This window comes from Episyrphus balteatus, chromosome 1, assembly GCF_945859705.1.
Source record: "Episyrphus balteatus chromosome 1, idEpiBalt1.1, whole genome shotgun sequence".
Lineage (NCBI taxonomy): Eukaryota > Metazoa > Arthropoda > Insecta > Diptera > Syrphidae > Episyrphus > Episyrphus balteatus.
The window spans coordinates 38,287,344-38,304,645 of NC_079134.1; the positions used below are offsets into that span (position 1 = coordinate 38,287,344).

The 17,302-nt window shown below is 28.9% G+C and overlaps 1 protein-coding gene and 1 long non-coding RNA gene across 4 annotated transcripts in view; both read left to right on the plus strand.

The window, feature by feature from the left end:
- The window catches only part of LOC129905543 (hemicentin-2-like), a 456,916-nt gene that overhangs the window by 85,493 nt on the left and 354,121 nt on the right, over positions 1 to 17,302 (plus strand). The gene's annotated exons all lie outside the window — the stretch shown is intronic.
- LOC129905544 (uncharacterized) overlaps positions 5,714 to 17,302 on the plus strand; it is a 113,398-nt gene continuing 101,809 nt past the window's right edge. The window contains exons 1-2 of the long non-coding RNA XR_008770615.1: positions 5,714 to 5,777; positions 5,827 to 5,979. This is a non-coding gene — a long non-coding RNA (uncharacterized LOC129905544). The remainder of the gene's footprint in view (positions 5,778 to 5,826; positions 5,980 to 17,302) is intronic.

Here is a 17,302-nt window from a genome sequence, read left to right on the forward strand (position 1 = left end):
ATAAAAAGAGAGAGAAAAAAAATAATAACCAAAGTATCTGCGAACAATGAAAGGAAATATCCAAATAAACAGAATTACTAAAATATACAAAAAATAATAGAAAATAGAAAAAACACGCAAAAAGAGCTTACATAGAGATACTATAAGACTTGGGTAGAGCGTGTAACAATTATTTGCCACCAGAGGGACGATATACATTCGTTTATAGTACTAAAATCAGTGCTGTCGAAAGGGAGTACACACTAAAATTTCGAAATTGTCTGAGTTAGTTTTTTGGGCCAAGCTTAAAAATCTTTGAGTGTTGTTGATTATTTCCCATTTGAGTAGGGTTACCGACTGCCGATATTTTTTTTACTTTTAGATAAAAGAAGTTATCACCTACAATCAGAAGTCTAGTAAACCCCTTAACTTTATCAAATATCCTACACTTTTGCTGAAAAATGAGTGTTTTTTTAGCATTTTACTAGGGTTTTAGATAGAACAGGGTCTCATCTTAAATCTTATTTATATTTATTCCCTTAAATCTGTCAAATATCACACATTTTGACTGAAAAATCAGTGTTTTTGGTGTTTTTTTTTTTAGCATTTGAGTAGAGTTACCGAGTACTTTTTCGTATTTTATAGACCTAAGCATATGTTTTTATAAATATAAGGGATCTCATGTAGCTTTGAACTCTATTCTATTACACATTTTGGTACCAAAATAAATATTTTTAGTGTTTATTTTTTATCTGAAAAGGGTTGCCGAGTGCTTGCCAGTATCTTACATTTAAAACATATTTTTGCTCAAAATTCAAGTCTTTTTAGTGTTTTTTGACATTTGTCTAGGGTTGCCGAGTGCTTGTCCGTATTTTACAGATGGCGGCTTTATTTTTTTTTTATTAATTTTTATGACTGTTTTGGTTTCGTTTGGCATTTTAAACAAATTTTTGCTCAAAATTCAAGTCTTTTTGGTGTTTTTTGACATTTGTCTAGGGTTGCCGAGTGCTTGTCCGTATTTTACAGATGGTGTCTATCCTTTTTTTTTTATTTTGTTTGTTTGACTGTTTTGGTTTCGTTTGGCATTTTAAACATATTTTTGTTTGACCAAAATATAAAAATATATATGATGAATTTTGACAGGGTTACCACACAGTAGTTCCCATGTTAAAAGTGGCAACCTTATTTTTTTCATTTTGAGTATCAACTTATATTCTTCATATTTATATTTCTAACCTTTTGATAAAAGTAACTCAACGGTCTTTATGCGACTGTAAATATTTTGTCAGTTTTCTTGCTAGAATTGTTGAAAAGGCTATTTTCTTCCTTAAATGGTTAAAGTTTTACAAATCGGACTCTGAAAGGCAGATTGCTTTATCAACTCATAAGATCTCATGTCCCCTGTAAAAGTTATATCTATTATAAACACTTTCAGTCTGTACTCCATTAGACGCTTTTTAAAGCTTCTATAGAAAATGAAAAAGAAGGGTTATGTTTGTTCATATGTTCTACCATAACTTCTTAACTAGTTATCGTAATTTGAAAAAAGAAGTATTTTAAGAAGCGTCTTTCTCGTACGTTGGTTGTAGACTACACAAAGTAACACTGAATTGAATAAAGTGCCCTCAAGGGGCGCTTTAGATAGAAAATTCAATTTTTCACAAAAAAAAAATTCTTCGGTGTTCCAGTTTTATTGAAAACGTTTAAAAACTGCGCATACAGTTTGACTCTTTTCCAAAAAACCATGAAGAAATTTTTCTAATACTTTTTTAGCTCCTAAACGACAACACTGTTTTCGTAATACTGCACCCTATAATAATACTGACTGCATTTTTTTCTTCTTTCTATTACTGCAAATTGTGGTTAGATGTGTATATATATATATTCCAGAGAAGTGCTTGGCAATGGTTTATTGGATTTCAGATTTCAAGTCACGTTTTGTGTTTCGTCCACAGTTTTTTTTTTCTTCTTATTTTGTGTTGTTTTGCTTCGCAATCTTTTTTTTCTCTACATATTTCTGTTTCTGTTTTTGCTCTAAGAAGTGATTGCTATTTAGCGCTGTTGTGTAGTACCCAAAAACCACAATAGATGCGAACTGGTTTTATGTTATTTGTGTGTATTTAATACATTTTTACTTTTGTGCGAGGGAGTAAAGGATTGGAATTGGGGTTGGAGGGATGGGGGTGGTGGTTTTTGAAGGAGCAACTCTTAGAGGTGCAGTATGTTTTTACTAATTTGAAAAACTAGAATTTTTTTCTCTATATTTTTTTTTTTTATTTCGTGTTTGTTTTAGTTGTTGTATTGAAATGGCGCGCGATTGGCGTGATGTGTGTCTGGATTTTCGAGGTTTACTTTAGGGATTAACGAAGCACTTCAAGTGGAGCATTCATAGAGCATATAGTCATATCCTTGTGTATAAATTTAAACCATGCAGATGCAGTGTTAAATGGTTGAATTATTTTGGTTAAATTGTTTGCATTTAGCAAGGGTGTTATATTTTTGTTTTCTTCACTACTTCGTCTATTTTGTTTATTTTTAAACGTTTGTTTGCATAGAATAGATAAACATTTCTGTTGAAGTTTGGATTAAGATAGATTTTCAACTTGATTTTGATTACATTGTTAAAAAATGTTCGCTTGATAGCTTTTAGGATGAGAAACTTTTAATCTTACCGCACAAGAAGCAGTACCTACTCCATACAAAAAAATGAGGCTGGGATATGAACCCAGACCACTGGCGTGATAGTCCGCCGAAGTAATCATTGCGCCAAGGGGTACTAAATGACACCTTATTTTCGGTGGAATTCTTTTGGTCACTGTCCTGAATTCACATTTTTGTTTATTCAACTTTTTCTCCAGACCCTTTTCGTCCCACAAGTGGTACACTGGGAAAAAAAATACCATATCTTAAAAACAATTTTTGATAATTTTTAAAATGGCTGGTCCTTGTTATCAAAAATTATGTCACTTTTTTTAAATATGTACCCAAGAATTTAAAAATAACAAATTAATGTAAATTAATTTCCCGAAATGGAAATATGAAACACATATTGTGCTATTGTATCCTTCAACAAGTTCTGTTTCGATTTGGTAAATAGTCATAACTCTTTCAATTTAGAAACCAAATAAAGCTTTCAAAAAGTTCTTTTACTGTGTTCCATTTCCAAATGATTCCCAAAGTAATAGATTAGCCATGTCGAATTTTAAAATTTTTATTTTTCTCAGTGTATTTTTTGTCTCCATATTCTATTTCAATTAAATAATTTGAAAATGAAATTAAGTTTTTAAAATTCCCTTGATTTTGATTTTCTAGAATTTCTAATGGTTTCCTTTTCAAGAGTTTTGTTTTTGCTGAAAGTATTTTCTCATTGTTCTCATGTTCACATTTCATTTATAGGTATTCGTATCGTAGAGACGTAAAGCGGTAATTAAAACTCATGCTGATGCAATTTATATAAATAAAATTAAAAAAAAAAAATACATCTATACACAATTGTAGGTTAGGTATAGTCCCACTGCAAAGAATACAAATGAATTTGGTTGAGGTAAACCAGTGGAAAAGTCTCAAGAACTCTCGGACTGTACAATACCAGTTGGGTTTATTTTTTTTCTTTTCTTTATTTTTTTGTTTTTGTTGCATATTCTCTCTCTGTTAATGCATTCGGACTGAAGTCTGATTAAGTCTGAGTTTTCTATTTTTTGTTTTGTGTCTTTTTTTGTATTGGTTTTCATTTTCATTTAAAGTTGAATAGGATTTGAAAAATAATAAAAACAAAATAAAAAACACACAAACAAAAAAAAAATGAACGTATGAACAATAAGAAATTTGCACATTTGGCAAAAAAAAAATGAAGAAAGAAAAGTGTTTTTTGGAATTTTTTTATTTTTCATGTGTGTCCATTTATTGTATTTCGAATAAAACAAAAAAAAAATTGAAATAAAATCAAATAAAATTCACAGCTGTGTTGTGGAAACTTGCTTTGATTGTTTGGAAACTAATGTTGAAAGTTTAAATCATATTACCTACTGAAAATGATCAATATAGTGTAGGTATTGTTAAACTGATTTTTTTTAAATTAATTTATTAAGCAATGACTTAGGGAGATACAAACATTCATACAAAAATAAAAAAAAAAATTGTATCAAATTTATGAAATCGTATTACTAAATTAAATTACAAAGAATAAAACTGCATTCTTAAATTTAAGGTTTACTTTGCAAAACCACTCTTCAACAACAATTTTGTTTAGATTCCTTAATATTTGTAAAAAGATCTAACATTACGATTTTAGAGAATGCAACTGATTTCGACGAAAATGTTTATACAAAAACAATTTAGTGATGTGTAAACTAAAAATAATTTTCAAGAAAAAATTAATATATTAAATTAATTTAATTTAGTTTTTTTAATAATTTCTCTAATTTTTTTTAAAGTTCTTTTTTTAATGGCAAGCAATTAAAAAAAATTATAACTATAACAAAATACATTTTTTAAAAATTGTTTCTAGGGATCTGTAGTTTTTTTTTTTTTAATAATTCTTTGTTATAGAAGAAATTAAATGGCATACTTTGTTTTGAAGCCAAATCCATTTTTAAAAGGATGTTTTTTTTTTAATTTTAAATTTATTATAAAATAATTTAAAACAATTTCTATTTTTATAAATTTTTTATAGCTTTCATGTTATAACTAAATTTTAATATAAGAACAAATTCAAACAACTTCCTGCATATTATATTAGGTAATAGTTTTATTTAAAAAACAAAAATAGTTCCGCATAAATTAATTATTTATGTCTTAATACGAGAATAAAAATGTTTTTTTTTTTTTTTTAAATTAGGTTTTTTTTTTAAATTTTGTGTGGGCAAAACCAAGGTATTTCTATTTGCTATAAAATTGTCTTAAAAAATAATAAAACTATTTAAAAACACTAACGGTATATCGTCTTAATTACCAAAATTTGGTTTCAATTATTTTTTTGGGGTTTTTTTCTTCTATTTTTTTTTTACTTTGTCATCATTCAGGAAAATTTGGTACTGAGGAGCGTTTTTTAATTCGATTATAGCCCAGTTTTTTCTACAACTCATTTTTTGATTTTATTGGTTAGTCAAAAATAAAACTAATACTTAGGTAATTAAGTAGATTATTTCTTGTTTTAAGTGTAAAATGAAAAATGATTAACAACTGAGTTGTAGAAAAAACACGGCTTATGAAAGACTAATTTATTCCTCTTAATTTTATTTGATTTTTTTTTTACAATTTTTAAATTAAAAAAAAAACAAGTTAGGTACGGAAAAATTAAAAAAAAAGCTAAATTTTTTTACAAAAATGAACAAAATGCTAGGCTTATATGTTATTATTCAAAATCTCAAAAATGTCAAAGAATTTTTTTAAGCGCTCGGCAAATATGTTCCTTTCTGTTAAAAAAATTGAAATATTTTCATTTTATAAATATTATAGTTAGGCAAATTTAAGAGAAAAATTTGTTCATTCATAAAAATCAGGAGAAAAAATGCAACTCAATAACGTATCTTTTCTGAATAAAAAGTTGTAAAATGATATAAAAAAGTATTAAAAACACTCCACAAAATAATTATAAAACTCTGTTCTATAAAATCAATCAGTTTTACTTTGTTAAACAAAAAAATTAAAAATTATAATAAACTTCAAAACTTAATATTTTTAATAAACAACAATTTTCGAAACCAAATCTAGCTAAGATATACCAATAAATTAAAAAAAAAAAAGTAAAAGAAAACAGTTCCAGCATTTCAACACCACGAAGCTCATACTTAATTTAAGTATTTATTAATTCTTTTTTAAAACGTGATTTAAGATTATCTGTTTTAGGATACAAAATTGTGAATGAATTTTCTTATGGTATTTTCATAATAATCTTAGCAAAGATTTCTTTTAAGAAGTTTTTCACTTACAACGTGCAGAAATTACAAACGATTTTTTAAAAAATGGGAAAAATGTTCAACTTCTCCTGATTTTCATAAGGTAAGGATAATCTTAAATTTTGAAAATGAAAATTTTGTAAAAAATACATTTTTGACAATATTTTTACGAAATGGAGAGAATTGATTGAATTTTTATTAATATATTTTTTTATGAAACCCATACTTGCATCATAAATTAAATAATATAGAAATACCTACTATTACCTCTAATTGTGCAATATCTGCAAATGACAGCTGTTAGAACTGAGTAGTTGTCATGAGTTTGTGTTAGATGAGGTTATACTCAATCTATAAACCAAGAAACAAAAAGAAGTTTGTATGCAAATAAAATAAATAGGTATGCATTGCATCTAGAAGATTTTTTTTTTTTGTGTGGGACAATATTGACAAAAAGTTTTGTAAGGAGAGAAATAGTTTTGTACCTAGAAAATTTTTAGAAGTTTGTGTACAAGGTTTGATAGAAATGTAGATTAGGTGACTATGATGATAATAAACAAAGTGTGATTGTATACATTTGAATCTCTTGATCTAATGAGTTTTTGCTGACACGAAAGAAAAAGAATTCAAATGGGTATATTTTTTTTAAGACTGAAGAACAAACCCTTAAAACGCATTCAAGTCCTTAGCCATACAATAAAAAAAATAAAGACAATATTTTTGAAATTTAGTAAAAAAAAAAAAAAATTCATGTTGGGCGCCATTATTTTTTATTTAGGTAATAATACAAGTAATGGCGCTCAATACAATTTTTTTATACGTGTTACATATATTATAATTAATATTCTTTTTTTGACTATGCATTCTCATTTATAAGAACGCAGTTCAAGAAATTAAAAAAAAAAAAAACAAAAAAAAAAACATAAAAAACAGCATTAGAAAACAGCATTAGAAAAAATTGTAGATCCCCTCTATTCTTGCTTATCATTTCGAGCATAGAGGAGTCTGATTAAGAAATATTTCCAAACCATTCAAGCCAGCAATAAATTATTAAAAAAAAAAATTCAAAAGAAAATTGTAGAAATTTATTAAAAAAAAATAATTCGCGTTTGTAGCCAACAATAAAATTCGCCCAGTCCGAATTTTTATTAACTGAATTCCTAGGATTTTTTACTGGAATTTAGTAAGAAGAAATACGTGTGTTGGGCGCCATTTATGTATATAGTGAAGAGAAAAAAGGTTAACAATATTCTTTAGAAATACAATAAAAACAAATTTGCTTTGAGCGTCATTTATTTTGTTTTAAATGTAAAGGAAAAATGAGTGAAAAAATGGCGCCCAATTCGCCCAGAATTTTCTTTGAAATTCCGAATTTTTAGATTTGTACTTTTATCAAGGAAAAAAAAAAATGGCGCCCAACGTGAAATTTTTTTTATTGAATTTCTAGAAATTTGACTAAATCTCTACAGAGTAGGTATATAAAGTTATATTAGGGACGTGACTAAACTGAATGTTTTGAGCAGTGTTTTTTCTCTTTAGACAGGCAAAGTCGTCGTCACTTTTCTAACATGTTAACTTTTAACTAAATTTTTATTTTTTCTCCACTATTTTTTTTTTAATTCACTTCGTTTACTTTTACTCTCCAAGCATTCAAAGAAACAAAACAGAATTACAATCTCCTTCTTTGAAATTTATTAAATTGAAGCAACTTGGAGATATATTTTCAAGTTTTTCATCGTTTTTGTACCCCAAAATGAATTTCTATGTAGTGTTCCCTTGTGAAATTAACCTCTCGTCCTTGAAAAAGTAATTTTCCTGCAAAAACACGAAAATAAATTATTAAAAAATAAAATCCTGTATAGGTTATCCAATCATGAAATCAAATAACTTTTGAATAATCTCAAAATGCTTTTGACCACACACAATACAAATCCTGTTGTTATATTATTGTTGTTTTTGTTCAAATCGATACACAAGTTATCCTTTCTACAGATTTTATTTCTCTTTTATTGTTCATAGTAGTTTGTGCAGCAATTGCCTCTTAACCGTAAACATCATAGATAAAAAAAAAAAAAAAAAATAAAACCAGGATAAATAGAAGCACAAGGATATCTAGATAAAATAATTACGATATGAAACAATTGTTCCAAACACCAATTGTCCCCCCTTTCAACCAACCAACCATCACCCTCTTAAAAAAAGGACGATTCAAAAGATTTACACACGAAAACAAATCTTCCCAGGATAATGACACACCATATCGTAGTAGAATCAGAAGTTAGTGTGACTATATGTATGTTGCCTTATATAAGAGAAAGATGTTTATTATAGATTGTCCTTATACCGATGATGGTGATTGTATAGATGTGTAGAAATTGAAGGAGGAGGAGGAAAAGGAGGTGTTTGATAGAATAGAACATTTTATATAGAGACAAACTTCATACTAGCCCATAAAAATGTTGTGTGTGAATATAACCATCATTTGTGTGTATCTAAAACATCTGTGTGTATGTGTTTAACCACATATACTCTTAATAACCCACAGTAAAACGTGTGTGTAAGTGGGATTAGTGGACATCTTATCTGTTATTAGAAAAAGCGCACCGGGTGACATCAAAGGGGAGGACATGAAGAGGTAGGATTTGTTGCAATGACACACGGTAAATGATCCTCTTCTTCATCTCAAAACACCAAGTAATAAAAACAGGACTAACAGACAGATAAAGTATGAGGATATTCCATATACTAGATGGGAATTGGATGAAGAGGTTATCGATGACGCCAAAGGGAAATGGGATGCGTAGACAGACCCATCGACATCATCCCATCATCGTTACCAACACCGCATGTATAGAGACTATTATATCCGGGCTAGAAAATATAATATAGGTACAAACAAACAACAACAATGTGTGTGGGTTATAGTGTAGGATTATAAGGATTAGTTTGACTTTGCTCACAGCATACAGCAGTCGGCAAATGAGATACATACATGCCCGAAGATACCTCGATAACAAAAAAAGACAGAATAAATGCAGGGGTGCATTTAAATGAATAATTGGGCCCTTAAAGAGGTTAAACTGTCAAAAGATAATCTATTTTAATTAATAACAAGGATACATCTGAAAATATGTACTACTCCTTCCAAATTCTATGACGCCTATTTTTAGTGGTCAGGAACTTGGCTCTGTTAAAGAAATTACCTTAAAATCAAGTGACGAAATAAAGCAAAGAATCCAAAAAAAAAAATAGTTTGATTGGGCGCCACTTTTACGATATAAAGAAATCCATGACGCCTATTTTTAGTCGTCAAAATTGGGACTCTGTTAAGAGAACTTATCTACAGATCAAGTGACCAAATAATGTAAAGTATAAAAAAAATTAAAGTCAAACATTGGGCGCCACTTTTATGATTTAAGGAAAAAAGTTTGTTTATTTAAAACAAAAATAATTCTCCTTAAAAATTGTTCAATGTTAAAAAAAATCGCAGATCAAACAAAGATTTGAATAAAAAACAATCCCGCATTGGGCGCCATTTTTTACTTAACGAAAAATTTTGTTTTATTGATAATTATAGACCGAGAGCCGACAGCATATTTTGGCAGTTTTGATATAACCGAAATTCGAGTGTGCACATATCTAGATATGCACCACAGTATGTCAACGGAACAAGTCTGGCAGTGATCTTTTTCAGCTTTCCCTTGGCAGACGCATCCAAAGTGCAGCAAAAAATCAATTTTTGGCGTTTTGGTATAACCGAATAAATGATACACCAAAAAATCATAAAAAATCCCCTGATTTCGAATCTGTGGGTACCGCAAGTTTCCTTTTCAGCTTTCCCCCCGCCAGACCGCTTTAAAGCATTTTTAAGTGCATTTTTCTAATAAAAACCTTGATTACTTATTTTCTGTTAGGTATAACCGTATGATGGTAACAAATTAATATTTTATGTCTATTCCAGGTCTAGGAAATAAAATTTTTAGCCAGCTTTTTTTCAGTCTTCCCTCTGCCAGACGCATCCAAAGTGCAGTAAAAAATCAACTTTTGGCGTTTTACTAGGTATTAACCCAATAAATGATAGGTACACCAAAAAATCATAAAAAATCCCCTGTTTTTAAAAATGTGGGTACCAGAAGTTTTTTTTTTAGCTTTCGCCCCGCCAGACCGCTTTGAAGCATTTTGAAATGCATTTTTCTAATTAAAAACCTAATAGCTTATTTTCTGTTGGGTATAACCGTATGATGGTAACAAATTAAAATTCTATGTCTATTCCTGGTTTAGAAAATATAAGTTTAAGCCAGATATTTTTCAGCCTTCCCTCTGCCAGACGCCCTTAAAGGTTTCCCAAATAGGTTTTTCCATAGAAAAAACACCTAGTTTCTGTTTTTTTCTTATAAAATTGAAATAATATTTTTTTGTTTAGAGTAACCATATGATGGCCAAATATTAACTTTCTCTGCCTTTTACTGATTTAGAAAATGTAAGTTTAAGCCAGTTTTGTTTCAGCCTACCCTCTGCCAGACGCCCGAAAAGGTATTTCAATAGTACGGGAAAGTTAGATTTTGCTATATGGGACATGAGGGTCTGGGAAAAAATCCGAAATGCATTTTGACTTTAGGGATTAAAAGAGCATAAACCCAGGGATCGAAAGAGTCTAAAACCACATTTTGTACAACCGCACCAAGAATCATATTTTGTTTGTCCCTATACAAAAAATTGCAATTTTTTGAAGTTTTTTGCCTACAGATCGAAAACGGTCTGTCAAATCGAAAAACCAATATTGTAACAAATGAAGGTAATTAAAAGATCTACAACTTTTACAACGAACAAATTTAAAAAAAAACGCTCAAGTAAAAGAGATATGACAAAAATAAGAAAATCACTTTTTGACGTGTTTAAAAAAAAAACACCCTAACTTTTAAACCAAAGGGATAATCGAAAAATGTTACTTAACATATATTGTAGAAAATTAAATTATTTCAAGTTTGTCATACATTGTTTTTTTTTTGTAGGTTCAAAAATACGCGAGTTATGTGAAAAACTAAAATTTGTATTAAAAAAAATGGCGACCAAATGACTCTAAGTGCGATTGAACAAAATTTGGTTTACGACTCGTGTCTTTATGCCTTTCGAGCCCTGAAGTTAAAATGCATTTCGGATTTTTTCCCAGACCCTCATGCCCCATATAGCAAAATCTAACTTTCCCGTACTATTGAAATACCTTTTCGGGCGTCTGGCAGAGGGTAGGCTGAAACAAAACTGGCTTAAACTTACATTTTCTAAATCAGTAAAAGGCAGAGAAAGTTAATATTTGGCCATCATATGGTTACTCTAAACAAAAAAATATTATTTCAATTTTATAAGAAAAAAACAGAAACTAGGTGTTTTTTCTATGGAAAAACCTATTTGGGAAACCTTTAAGGGCGTCTGGCAGAGGGAAGGCTGAAAAATATCTGGCTTAAACTTATATTTTCTAAACCAGGAATAGACATAGAATTTTAATTTGTTACCATCATACGGTTATACCCAACAGAAAATAAGCTATTAGGTTTTTAATTAGAAAAATGCATTTCAAAATGCTTCAAAGCGGTCTGGCGGGGCGAAAGCTAAAAAAAAACTTCTGGTACCCACATTTTTAAAAACAGGGGATTTTTTATGATTTTTTGGTGTACCTATCATTTATTGGGTTAATACCTAGTAAAACGCCAAAAGTTGATTTTTTACTGCACTTTGGATGCGTCTGGCAGAGGGAAGACTGAAAAAAAGCTGGCTAAAAATTTTATTTCCTAGACCTGGAATAGACATAGAATATTAATTTGTTACCATCATACGGTTATACCTAACAGAAAATAAGTAATTAGGTTTTTTATAAGATAAATGCACTTAAAAATGCTTTAAAGCGGTCTGGCGGGGGGGAAAGCTGAAAAGGAAACTTGCGGTACCCACAGATTCGAAATCAGGGGATTTTTTATGATTTTTTGGTGTATCATTTATTCGGTTATACCAAAACGCCAAAAATTGATTTTTTGCTGCACTTTGGATGCGTCTGCCAAGGGAAAGCTGAAAAAGATCACTGCCAGACTTGTTCCGTTGACATACTGTGGTGCATATCTAGATATGTGCACACTCGAATTTCGGTTATATCAAAACTGCCAAAATATGCTGCCGGCTCTTAGACTATTACAATCTTATTTATCTTTTTTATTTGCTTTTAGTGAAAAAACACAGTTCAAACAGCATTGAAAAAAGGTGCAAAGAAAGATATGACCCACATTGGGTGCCACTTTTTCAGTTTAGGAAAATAGAAATCCAGCCTACACTAACTTGATTTTTACCCTGCCTCCAAGATGTCTTGTAATAAGTCGAAGAATGGCATCTTAGCGTTTGGACTCAACAGAAAATTGTATGTCCTTTCAATTCGAATCTAATAGAGGAATCATGGATTACTAGCTTTTTTTGAGCATATTGCGCCAGAAATATTATTTTAATTTTAGAAAACGTCTTGTTTAAACTCTTCAAACCAAATTAAAAAAAAAAATAATGGTTTTGCATTCGGCGCCACTTTTTTGATGTAAGAAAAAATGTTTGATTATTCCAACATAAAGACATTATCTACTTCAGGTTAAAAATATATATCCAAGATTTCAAAAGATAAATGCCTCTGATTTATTAAAGTTCCTTTAGCGAAATTTCTGCAAAAAAAAACTTCACATTCGGCGCCATTTTTTGATCTCAAATAAAAATATTTATTCATGATGATTTTTTAAATAGTGAAATATCTTCTTTAATATGATAGAAAAATCATTGTTAAAAAGGTTAATTAAATAATTCTATTCTCTCATTGGGCGCCATTTTATGTAATACAAATTTTTTTTCGTGACTCTACTAAGATGATTGTAGAGATGAAGGTGAAGTCCTGACATGTACCTTAGCTTGAGGGTAAAACTCGTGAATCAGTGCTGTTTTTGATATAGGACAATAACGCCCTTGAGGTATACACTAGTTTTTGTAACAATTTTTCGCCCCATGTAACTAAAATTCTAACAAAGTTCGATCCTGTTCAATTAAATTGTAAAGAGGGTATAGTGTAGAATATTTCCCACAAAAACAAAACTGTCTTAAAGTTTTGATTAAACTGTTAGTCTTATGTATACACAACACACACAAAATTGACTATTAATACACCTACCTACAACCCAAAAAAGACTTGAGGTATTTTTGACCTTTGATTGTATTGAACGTCAATTACAGGAAGTTACCAAAAGGAGAGAAAAAGAAAAAAAAACTCATTAAATACTAACACGCTACGAAAATTTATTTTTTTCAAGGATTTAGATAGACAAAAAAAAATTATCTAAACAAAAACAAAAAGAATTATTTAACCTTAAATATATTTGGGTTAAAAGGTCAAAGGGAATAAATTCGATTTATTGGGTTTTGTAATTCTGTGGAGTTTAGAGAAGTTTATTTTTTTTTCCAAATTTCGTGCACAGATTGATTTGTGGTTGTCTATTTTTAGAATTTCATAATAAGGCTTTCCTTTTAAGGTTGAGAGTTTGATGGATTCTGTATTTGAAGATAAATTGAAGATCAAGAATTGATGTCAAATACATAAATAGATGGGTTTGGCTTGCGTTATAGACACAATCAATACAAAAAGGTTTTTGATTTGATATAGGGAGATTTTAACAGCCTTTAGGAACATTTTAAATTTAGCATTTCTCTGAGTAGATTTCACTTGTAGTCAAAAACTGTATTAAAAACATTGCTTCAATGTAAACAAGCTCAAAAGAGAACTTAATGAAAAAATGATCCCGCGTTGGGCGCCAATTTATTACAGAAATAATTTGTTTAGGTTATCACTTTAGTGTAAAAAAGTCCGTTCTAAAAAAATCCAGTAGGTACCACATTTAAAAATAAGAAAATGTCAGTCCTGTGTTGGGCGCCACTTTTATAATGTTGTAAAAATAAGTCCGCAATTGTTACCTTTTTTTGAAAGTTAGAAAAAAGTTTGATTGCATACACAGAAAGTTTCTAAAGTTCCAAAGAGACAATAGACCAGGGTCGATAATTTTTGAAACCAAAAAAAATCATAGTAGAATGAAACACATTGGAAAAGGAGGTGAATATGATGAAAACTAAATTAAAAATAAATTACGGGCGAGCCGAGTTCGGGAAGTGGGTGGGTTGAGTTTTTAATGGTAAAAAATGGTATATCTCGATTTCCGGAAAAACTACAAGTCCTATAAAAAAAAGTTGTATAGCAAAGTTGTAGGTAATAAAAAGATCTACAATTTTTGTATCAACAATTTTTTCACATAACCTCAAAATTTTTGTGAAAAATTAAAAAAACAGAGTTTTTTGTTTTTTATTTTTATCTTTTTCAAAAACAAAAATTGTTCTGAAAACTTACCTTATTATGTCCCAAATACACTGTAATTTATTTGATTTAAAATATTGATTTGTTCACCTTATTTTGACTTAGGGCCGGTTTGTTGACACTCGATTATCTTTTAATCAATGATTTTTGTATGGAATAATCCTTGATTAAAAGATAATCGACTGTGAACAAACCGGCACTTAATACAAAAAAAAAAAAACACCCTAATTTTCAATCGAAAATTCACGTGTCAAAATATCAGCTTTTTTCAAAAAGTCGGTGGGCATTTTGTTCGTTAAAATGTCTATTTTCTGATGGTGTAAAAAAAATTTACATTAGTATAATATAGAACATGTTCTCGTAAAATGCAAAAAATGGAAAAAGCTTGAATTCGAAAAATTTGTTTTATCATTGTTTACAATTTTGGCCTATTTATTCGAATTTACACTCAAATTTACTCAAAAAACGTAAGATTTCATGTAACATTGATAAATCTTACGTTTTTTGAGTAATTAAAGTGTAAAAAAAAGAAACTTTTTTGTATATTTTTTGAAAGTTTTTTTTTGTCGTTTGCTCAAACATAAACATTTTAATAAATCAAAATTAAAAAAAAAAAAAAAAAAAAACTGAAAAAAAGCTACCAAAAGTCCTGTTTTTTGCTTGACTTTTCAAATAAATTTTTCAAATTTTTTCTATCCGAGTTTGAGATTTTGACTTTAAATTGCTCGAGGCTTTAAATTATTCAATTTTTGGTTTTATTTAATTTTAAATTAATATTTTTTTGATTTCACTCTAGCAAAATTATTTTCAAACTTGCTCTCGGAATGTTTAGATATAGAAATTAAAACTCACATGCAAATTAGACTTTTATTTTATTTTTTTTTTTTATTTTTAAATTATTATTTTAAGCTTAACCAAGCATCAAATTTATTTGTCAAAGCTAATCCCACAACTTTTTATGAATATTGTCAACTAGAATTGACATAAAGTCTATATCAACTTCCATCACGTTGACGTATTTTTTGTTTTTGTCATTTGTTTAATTTTAGATTTTCTAATTAAAAATCATTTATAAATCCAAATACTATCTGGCAATTATTATAATATAGTCTAATGACTAGATTATCTCTCAAAAATCCATCACGCACTTCACCATAAGCTAGCTATAGGTAGTATCTATCTAATTTTAATATACAAAAAGAATTGTACATGCAAAAAACCTGCTTTTATTGAAATAATAGTGATTAGTTTAATCTAAATGCCTATATCAACCTCAATGAGTGGATGGATATTGGATATATTATATCTTCTAATTTATAAATTAATCTTCTGGACTAATAAAATTTCCGCTTCGTTTTCAAAATCAAATAAAATTTATCAAATTCAACTAATTAATGTTGGTGCATGTTGTCGTGTTTTGCAATTTAATTAAAATACATTTATAAATCTACCTATACACATATTATCTATACAAACAAAACAATAAAAAAAGACTAAAAAAAAAAAACAACCCCAATGTTTGTTTTTATAAATAATAATATGGCGTCCCATTTTAAAGTGTTCCATGACATTATCACAACCACAATCAAATCATTTTTAATTATCACTATTTTCATATACAACCTATCTGACTGACTATCATTGTATCGCCATCGTTATTTGTCCGTCGTTGTCGTCGTTTGTTTTTGTTGTTGTTGTTGTTGTTGGTCGTTATGGCCAGGACAGGACAGTTTATATACCTATAAATTCTATATCCACTTCCACATGCAAACAGGACAATCTGTTTGTGTCAAATGCACGAAAAAAGGATACAATATAATCAAATCATTTTTTTTTTGTTTATTTGTTTTGTTTTTATTTTTAAATAAAAAAAAACATTTTCATTCACATTTTCGAAACAGAGATAATAACAAAACAAAAACAAAAAAAGGACGAAAAAAAAAACTGGCAAAAACATTCTGGTCACATTAAATACACTCTCGTCCTGTCGTTCATTTCGTTTATAGAAATAAATAAAAAAAAACTTCACCTCTCTCCACAATGCACGTTCAAATGCAAAAAAATAAAAAATATAAAACATTTGAATCCTTTGTATTTTTGTGTGTTCCCTATGTGAATCTGCCATCAAGACTGCAAATATCCATGTCACGTTAGCTTTTATTCTATTTTAAATGATTTACCCTTTCCCCTGTCTCGTCACCCACCACCCTTTTTCCCCCACACAAAGAATTTATATATTTTTCCTCAGTATTTGGTTCTGCGCTTATTCATTTCAGCCACCACCGCCCGCCAATATAAAAAAAGGGTCACGCAACGTGCAACAAAGCGCATTGCTGTCCACGATTTCAATTTAATTTCAATTCGGCAAAAAATTTCATATCCTCAAAAAAAAAAATCCCCCTTTTTTCAAAAAAAAATCTATATACATTGAATCCCTTTGCCATATTCACACAAACACACAAATACATATAATATAGCCAAGAGTGAATAATGAACGTTGTCTATTGCAAATATGTAATCTATTTTTTTTTTTTTTTTTTGAAAAACAATTTTTATTTAAAATTTGAATGATTCTCATCCATCAATTCAGGTAAAAAAAACAAGTTGGAAAAGAACAGTTAGAAATGTTACACGGAATAATTTTTGTTGTTGTTGTCAGAAATGATGATCATAATGATGATTATCAGATTTATCAGAAACAGTCCGATTAAAGACCATTTATATGCACTGACAAAAAGGTTTGTTGTCAAAAAGTATGTAAATCTATACAAATTGGTGTAAAAACTATACAAAATGTTGTAAAACTTGCACAAACACTGTAAAAACGGTACAGAAACTAATAGTTTTACCATACAATGTAATATAAAATTGCTGAAATTGGTGTAAAATTATATTTTACGGTGTAAAACTTATATGTTACAATGTAAAAAGTAAATGAAATAACTTAGGACGAGCTGAAAAATAACCGTTATTGACAAAGTACTGCATAATCACAATAGTTTTCTGTAAAATTTAAAACAATAGTGTAGAAAATACACATTATAGT